We start from the raw sequence: 6,150 nt of genomic DNA, 5'->3' as shown, positions 1-6,150 counted from the left end.
CTGCGCGGAGCGGGATCGCCTTGTCGGCGGCGGGCAGGGAACGGGCGGAATTTTCTCCCATCCCGGCTCGGGCCTGTGAGGAGATGGTGGCGGCTCTCCCTCCCTGAGTGAGTGCGGGGTCGGTGAGGGCGGCGACGATTGCCCGGTGCTCGGGCCTGGGCCTGCGGGAGCATTCGGGAACATTCCGCGGCCCAGACAGACACCAGACCCCAGCGAGGGTGCGGTAACTGCAGCCCCCCCCGCCCCCGGAGATCAGGGCCGGGGTAAAGGGCCCAGTGACGGGGTCAGTATAAAAAACCTTCGGAGCCCCGGCCGTCGGAGAGCGTTTACCGTTACCGTTACCGTGGTAACGGAGGAGGATGGCGGTTGGGAGAGGGGAGGGGTGTTGGAGGTGATGGGGGGGGGTGTGTGGGGTGAGGGGGGGTGGCAGACGTGGCGAGGAGGGGCGGGCGACGGGGTGGCAGAGACGGCGAGGAGGGGTGGTCAATGGGGTGGGCGACAGGGTGGCAGAGGCGGTGAGGAGGGGTGGGCGACGGGGTGGCAGAGGCGGAGAGGAGGGGTGGGCGACGGGGTGGCAGAGGCGGAGAGGAGGGGTGGGCGACGGGGTGGCAGAGGCGGAGAGGAGGGGTGGTCAATGGGGTGGGCGACAGGGTGGCAGAGACGGCGAGGAGGGGTGGGCGACAGGGTGGCAGAGGCGGTGAGGAGGGGTGGGCGACGGGGTGGCAGAGGCGGTGAGGAGGGGTGGGCGACGGGGTGGCAGAGGCGGAGAGGAGGGGTGGGCGACGGGGTGGCAGAGGCGGAGAGGAGGGGTGGGCGACGGGGTGGCAGAGGCGGAGAGGAGGGGTGGGCGACGGGGTGGCAGAGGCGGAGAGGAGGGGTGGGCGACGGGGTGGCAGAGGCGGAGAGGAGGGGTGGGCGACGGGGTGGCAGAGGTTGAGAGGAGGGGTGGGCGACGGGGTGGCAGAGGTGGCGAGGAGGGGTGAGCGACAGAGTGGCAGAGGTGGCGAGGAGGGGCGGGCGACGGGGTGGCGGAGGTTGAGAGGAGGGGTGGGTGACGGGGTGGCAGAGGTGGCGAGGAGGGGTGAGCGACAGAGTGGCAGACGTGGCGAGGAGGGGCGGGCGACGGGGTGGCAGAGACGGCGAGGAGGGGTGGTCAATGGGGTGGGCGACAGGGTGGCAGAGGCGGTGAGGAGGGGTGGGCGACGGGGTGGCAGAGGCAGTGAGGAGGGGTGGGCGACGGGGTGGCAGAGGCGGAGAGGAGGGGTGGGCGACGGGGTGGCAGAGGCGGTGAGGAGGGGTGGGCGACGGGGTGGCAGAGGCGGTGAGGAGGGGTGGGCGACGGGGTGGCAGAGGCGGAGAGGAGGGGTGGGCGACGGGGTGGCAGAGGTTGAGAGGAGGGGTGGGCGACGGGGTGGCAGAGGTGGCGAGGAGGGGTGAGCGACAGAGTGGCAGAGGTGGCGAGGAGGGGCGGGCGACGGGGTGGCGGAGGTTGAGAGGAGGGGTGGGTGACGGGGTGGCAGAGGTGGCGAGGAGGGGTGAGCGACAGAGTGGCAGACGTGGCGAGGAGGGGCGGGCGACGGGGTGGCAGAGACGGCGAGGAGGGGTGGTCAATGGGGTGGGCGACAGGGTGGCAGAGGCGGTGAGGAGGGGTGGGCGACGGGGTGGCAGAGGCAGTGAGGAGGGGTGGGCGACGGGGTGGCAGAGGCGGAGAGGAGGGGTGGGCGACGGGGTGGCAGAGGCGGTGAGGAGGGGTGGGCGACGGGGTGGCAGAGGCGGTGAGGAGGGGTGGGCGACGGGGTGGCAGAGGCGGAGAGGAGGGGTGGGCGACGGGGTGGCAGAGGTTGAGAGGAAGGGTGGGCGACGGGGTGGCAGAGGTTGAGAGGAGGGGTGGGTGACGGGGTGGCAGAGGTGGCGAGGAGGGGTGAGCGACAGAGTGGCAGAGGTGGCGAGGAGGGGTGAGGAGGGGCGGGCGACGGGGTGGCGGAGGCGACGAGGAGGGGCGGGCAATGGGTTGGGCGACGGGGTGGCGGAGGCGACGAGGAGGGGCGGGCAATGGGTTGGGCGACAGGGTGGCAGAGGCGGTGAGGAGGAGTGGTCAATGGGGTGGGCGACAGGGTGGCAGAGGCGGTGAGGAGGGGTGGGCGACGGGGTGGCAGAGGCGGCAAGGAGGGTTGGGCAATGGGTTGGGCGACGGGGTGGCAGAGGCGGCGAGGAGGGGTGGTCAATGGGGTGGGCGACAGGGTGCCAGAGGCGGTGAGGAGGGGTGGGCGACGGGGTGGCAGAGGCGGTGAGGAGGGGTGAGCGACGGAGTGGCAGAGGTGGCGAGGAGGGGCGGGCAATGGGTTGGGCGACGTGGTGGCAGAGGCGTCGGCAATGGGTCGGGCGACGTGGTGGCAGAGGCGTCAAGGAGGGGTGGGCAATGGGTTGGGCGACAGGGTGGCAGAGGCAGTGAGGAGGGGTGGTCACTGGGGTGGGCGACAGGGTGGCAGAGGCGGTGAGGAGGGGTGGGTGACGGGGTGGCAGAGGCGGAGAGGAGGGGTGGGCGACGGGGTGGCAGAGGCAGCGAGCGACAGGGTGGCAGAGGTGGCGAGGAGGGGCGGGCGACGGGTTGGCAGAGGCGGCGAGGAGGGGCGGGCGACGGGGCGGGCGACGGGGTGGCAGAGGCGGCGAGGAGGGGCAGGCGACGGGGTGGCAGAGGTGGCGAGGAGGGGTGGGCGACGGGGTGGCAGAGGCGGCGAGCGACAGGGTGGCAGAGGTGGCGAGGAGGGGCGGGCGACGGGTTGGCAGAGGCGGCGAGGAGGGGCGGGCGACGGGGTGGCAGAGGCGGCGAGGAGGGGCAGGCGACGGGGTGGCAGAGGTGGCGAGGAGGGGTGGGCGACGGGGTGGCAGAGGCGGCGTGGAGGGTGAGGAGGGGTGGGCGACGGGGTGGCAGAGGCGGCGAGGAGTGGTGGGCGACGGGGTGGCAGAGGCGGCGAGGAGGGGTGTGCGACGGGGTGGCAGAGGCGGCGAGGAGGGGTGTGCGACGGGGTGGCAGAGGCGGCGAGGAGGGGTGTGCGACGGGGTGGCAGAGGCAGCAAGGAGGGGTGGGCGACGGGGTGGCAGAGGCGGCGTGGAGAAGTGGGCGACGGGGTGGCAGAGGCAGCGAGGAGGGGTGGGCGACGGGGTGGCACAGGCGGCGAGGAGGGGTGGGCAATGGGTTGGGTGACAGGGTGGCAGAGGCGGTGAGGAGGAGTGGGCGACGGGGTGGCAGAGGTTGAGAGGAGGGGTGGGCGACGGGTTGGCAGAGGTGGCGAGGAGGGCTGGGCAATGGGTTGGGCGACGTGGCAGAGGCGGCGAGGAGGGGTGGGCAATGGGTTGGGCAACAGGGTGGCAGAGGCGGTGAGGAGGGGTGGTCAATGGGGTGGGCGACAGGGTGGCAGAGGTGGTGAGGAGTGGTGGGTGACGGGGTGGCAGAGGCGGAGAGGAGGGGTGGGCGACGGGGTGGCAGAGGTTGAGAGGAGGGGTGGGCGACAGGGTGGCAGAGGTGGCGAGGAGAGGTGAGGAGGGGCGGGCAATGGGGTGGCAGAGGCGGCGAGGAGGGGCGGGCAATGGGTTGGGCGACGTGTTGGCAGAGGCGTCAAGGTGGGGTGGGCAACAGGGTGGCAGAGGCGGTGAGGAGGGGTGGTCAATGGGGTGGGCGACAGCGTGGCAGAGGCGGTGAGGAGGGGTGGGCGACGGGGTGGCAGAGGCGGAGAGGAGGGGCGGCAGAGGCAGCGAGGAGGGGCGGGCGACGGGGTGGCAGACGTGGCGAGGAGGGGCGGGCGACAGGGTGGCAGAGGCGGCGAGGAGGGGCGGGCGACAGGGTGGCAGAGGCGGCGAGGAGGGCCGGGCAATGGGGTGGCAGTGGTGGTGAGCGGGTGAGGAGGGGTGGGTGACAGGGCGGCTGAGGGGGTGGGGGTGTGGGTGGCAGGGGGGTAAGGGTGGTGGGCGATGGGGTGGAAGAGGCGACGAGGGGGGTGGTGTGCAGGGGTCGGGGGTGGTGATGGGAGGTGATGTGATGGCTTTGGGAGGAGTAGTCATGAGTTGGGGGGCGGTGTTGAATAGGTTAGGAAGAGGATACGATGACGTGGATATGTGAGGAAAGGTTGGGTTATGGAGTGGGGCATGGGGGCAGGTTAGAGAGTGAGTGTGGGTTTACAGAGGAATTGGCGGGGGGTGGGTTTGACAGGTAGAGGGGTGCAAATTGGGGAAAGACCGTGGATTGTGAATATCAGAAAGTGGGAGGGAAGCGAGGGAAATGGTAAAGAGAGCAGAAATGGGGAAACTGGGAGTGGAAGATTACTTTAGACTAGCTGGTCGGCGTGGACGAAAGGGCCTGTTCCTGTGCTGTACAACTCTATGACAGTGTGTCTAATTACTGGGGCACATTGACCTGGATTTAGGAGCAACAGTTACTCCAAAATGCTGTTATTCTCCATTCAATTGACATGTCATCTCAGTTTCTTGTGGTCATCCATGCTGTGGTTTCACTTCTGTTTTCGTTCAGGCACGTTGACAGAATGCTTAATTTGAAAACAGATTGAAGAAAGTACAGAAAAAAATGAAAACTAACACAATGCCACATTAGATATAGTTGTTGAAAAGAAAATGATCAGTTCTTTTAAATTGTTCATTTTTCTCTGGTTGAAACCTACACAACTGGACCTTTAAAAGCAATTTGTTCGAATGCCAATTTTTTTTGCTCTGAAGAGCGTTGTCATTGGTTCACAAGGAGATTTCAGCAGTTGAGGGATTGCCTTAATGGAAATGTTGAACATGTTGGGCCTTTTGAAGTTTAGATGACGAATTAAAAAGAGGTATTCTGAGGGAGGTTTTTCAGAGTGCAGAGAAAAATTTCTGAGGAAGGGTCCTGACCCAAAACGTCAGTTTTACTGCTCCTCTGATGCTGCCTGCCCTGCTGTGTTCCTCCACCTCCATATTATCTCTGACTCCAGCATTGGCAGTTTTTAACATCTCTCAGCAGGTTAAGAATGAGCAGCCTCACATTTATAACGGAGATGAGGAATTTCTTCAAGGGTTATTCGTGTTTGTACTTCCCTTCCCTACAGCAGTGTACAACGGAGGTTGAATGCATTGAAAGCTGTTAGATTTTAGATCAAGGGAGTGAAGGGTTTTGAGGACAGGTGGGAATGTGAAGTCAAAACCACACAAGATCACCTGTTATTGAGTGGCGGAGAGGGCTCAAGTGACTGAATTGCCTATTTCATCTCCTGTTTGTCACATCCCTAGTAGGTACTAGGTTTTTATCATTCACAAGCCAAACCTGATTGTCCAGAAAGCTCATGACCACACAGGAACACCCACCACCTGAAAGTCCCCCTCCAAATCGCGAGCTATCTTAACTTGGAAATCTATTACCATCGCTTCTGTTGCTGAGATTCCCTTCCTGCCGTTGTTCTGGGTACACCTACTCCAATGGATTGCAATGGTTCAAGAAGGCAGCTCACAACCACTTGGAATGCGTCCTAAATACCAGTAGCACCCACATCCCAAGTGTGAATAAAGTAAAATCTTCCTCAGTTCACCTACGTAAAATAATCACATCAAAACTGCACATACACATAATAGATTTCTTAAGCTGCAATCAGATCTTCAGGTTGTGAGAGGCTTGCAGTGGTTTAGTGTACTGGAGAGCAGTTACTGTGCTCATTTATTGTGGCATGGACTGTGCAGAAAACAGATGTTGGTGTGTGGCAGTCAAACTTAGGGCTGTTAAGCTGCTCCTGAAGTTGATAATGGGGTTTAAGTGTGAAGTGAAAGCAGCAGTCATTTATACACAGGAACATTGGCAAAAGCTGTGGAGAAAATTCGTAATTACTGAAGAATCTTTTGTACAGTTGCTTGATCTAATAGATCTTGCCCTCCTGTGAAGTCACAGCAAAATTTAGTAATTTACTGAAATGGCCATCTCTGCTTGACCTCAGATAGGAAAATGCAGCTTTTTATTGAGAGAGTCAAAGCCTGTAATATGCTCACTTGATCTTATGTGCATAATTTTCTGCAGGAGAGTGTAACAGGAATCTGAAAGAGTCTCTTACCTTAACCTTATTCGCTGCTAGTATGCAGTTTCTGTGCACCCTCTCGATTGCATCACAATTCCTCTCATGGTTG

General features: G+C 62.7%; 1 protein-coding gene across 3 annotated transcripts in view; it reads left to right on the top strand.

Annotated features, from left to right (window-relative positions):
• cep83 (centrosomal protein 83) overlaps positions 1 to 6,150 on the top strand; it is a 51,241-nt gene continuing 45,091 nt past the window's right edge. For 2 of the 3 annotated variants that reach the window (XM_059654710.1, XM_059654712.1), the window contains exon 1: positions 13 to 283. The gene's annotated coding sequence lies outside the window, so the exon portion shown is untranslated. Of the gene's footprint in view, positions 284 to 6,150 lie in introns of all 3 variants that reach the window. The other variant, XM_059654711.1, reaches the window with a different exon arrangement.

Source organism: Stegostoma tigrinum, chromosome 25 (assembly GCF_030684315.1).
Source record: "Stegostoma tigrinum isolate sSteTig4 chromosome 25, sSteTig4.hap1, whole genome shotgun sequence".
Lineage (NCBI taxonomy): Eukaryota > Metazoa > Chordata > Chondrichthyes > Orectolobiformes > Stegostomatidae > Stegostoma > Stegostoma tigrinum.
This window is presented reverse-complemented; position numbering and strand designations above follow the sequence as displayed.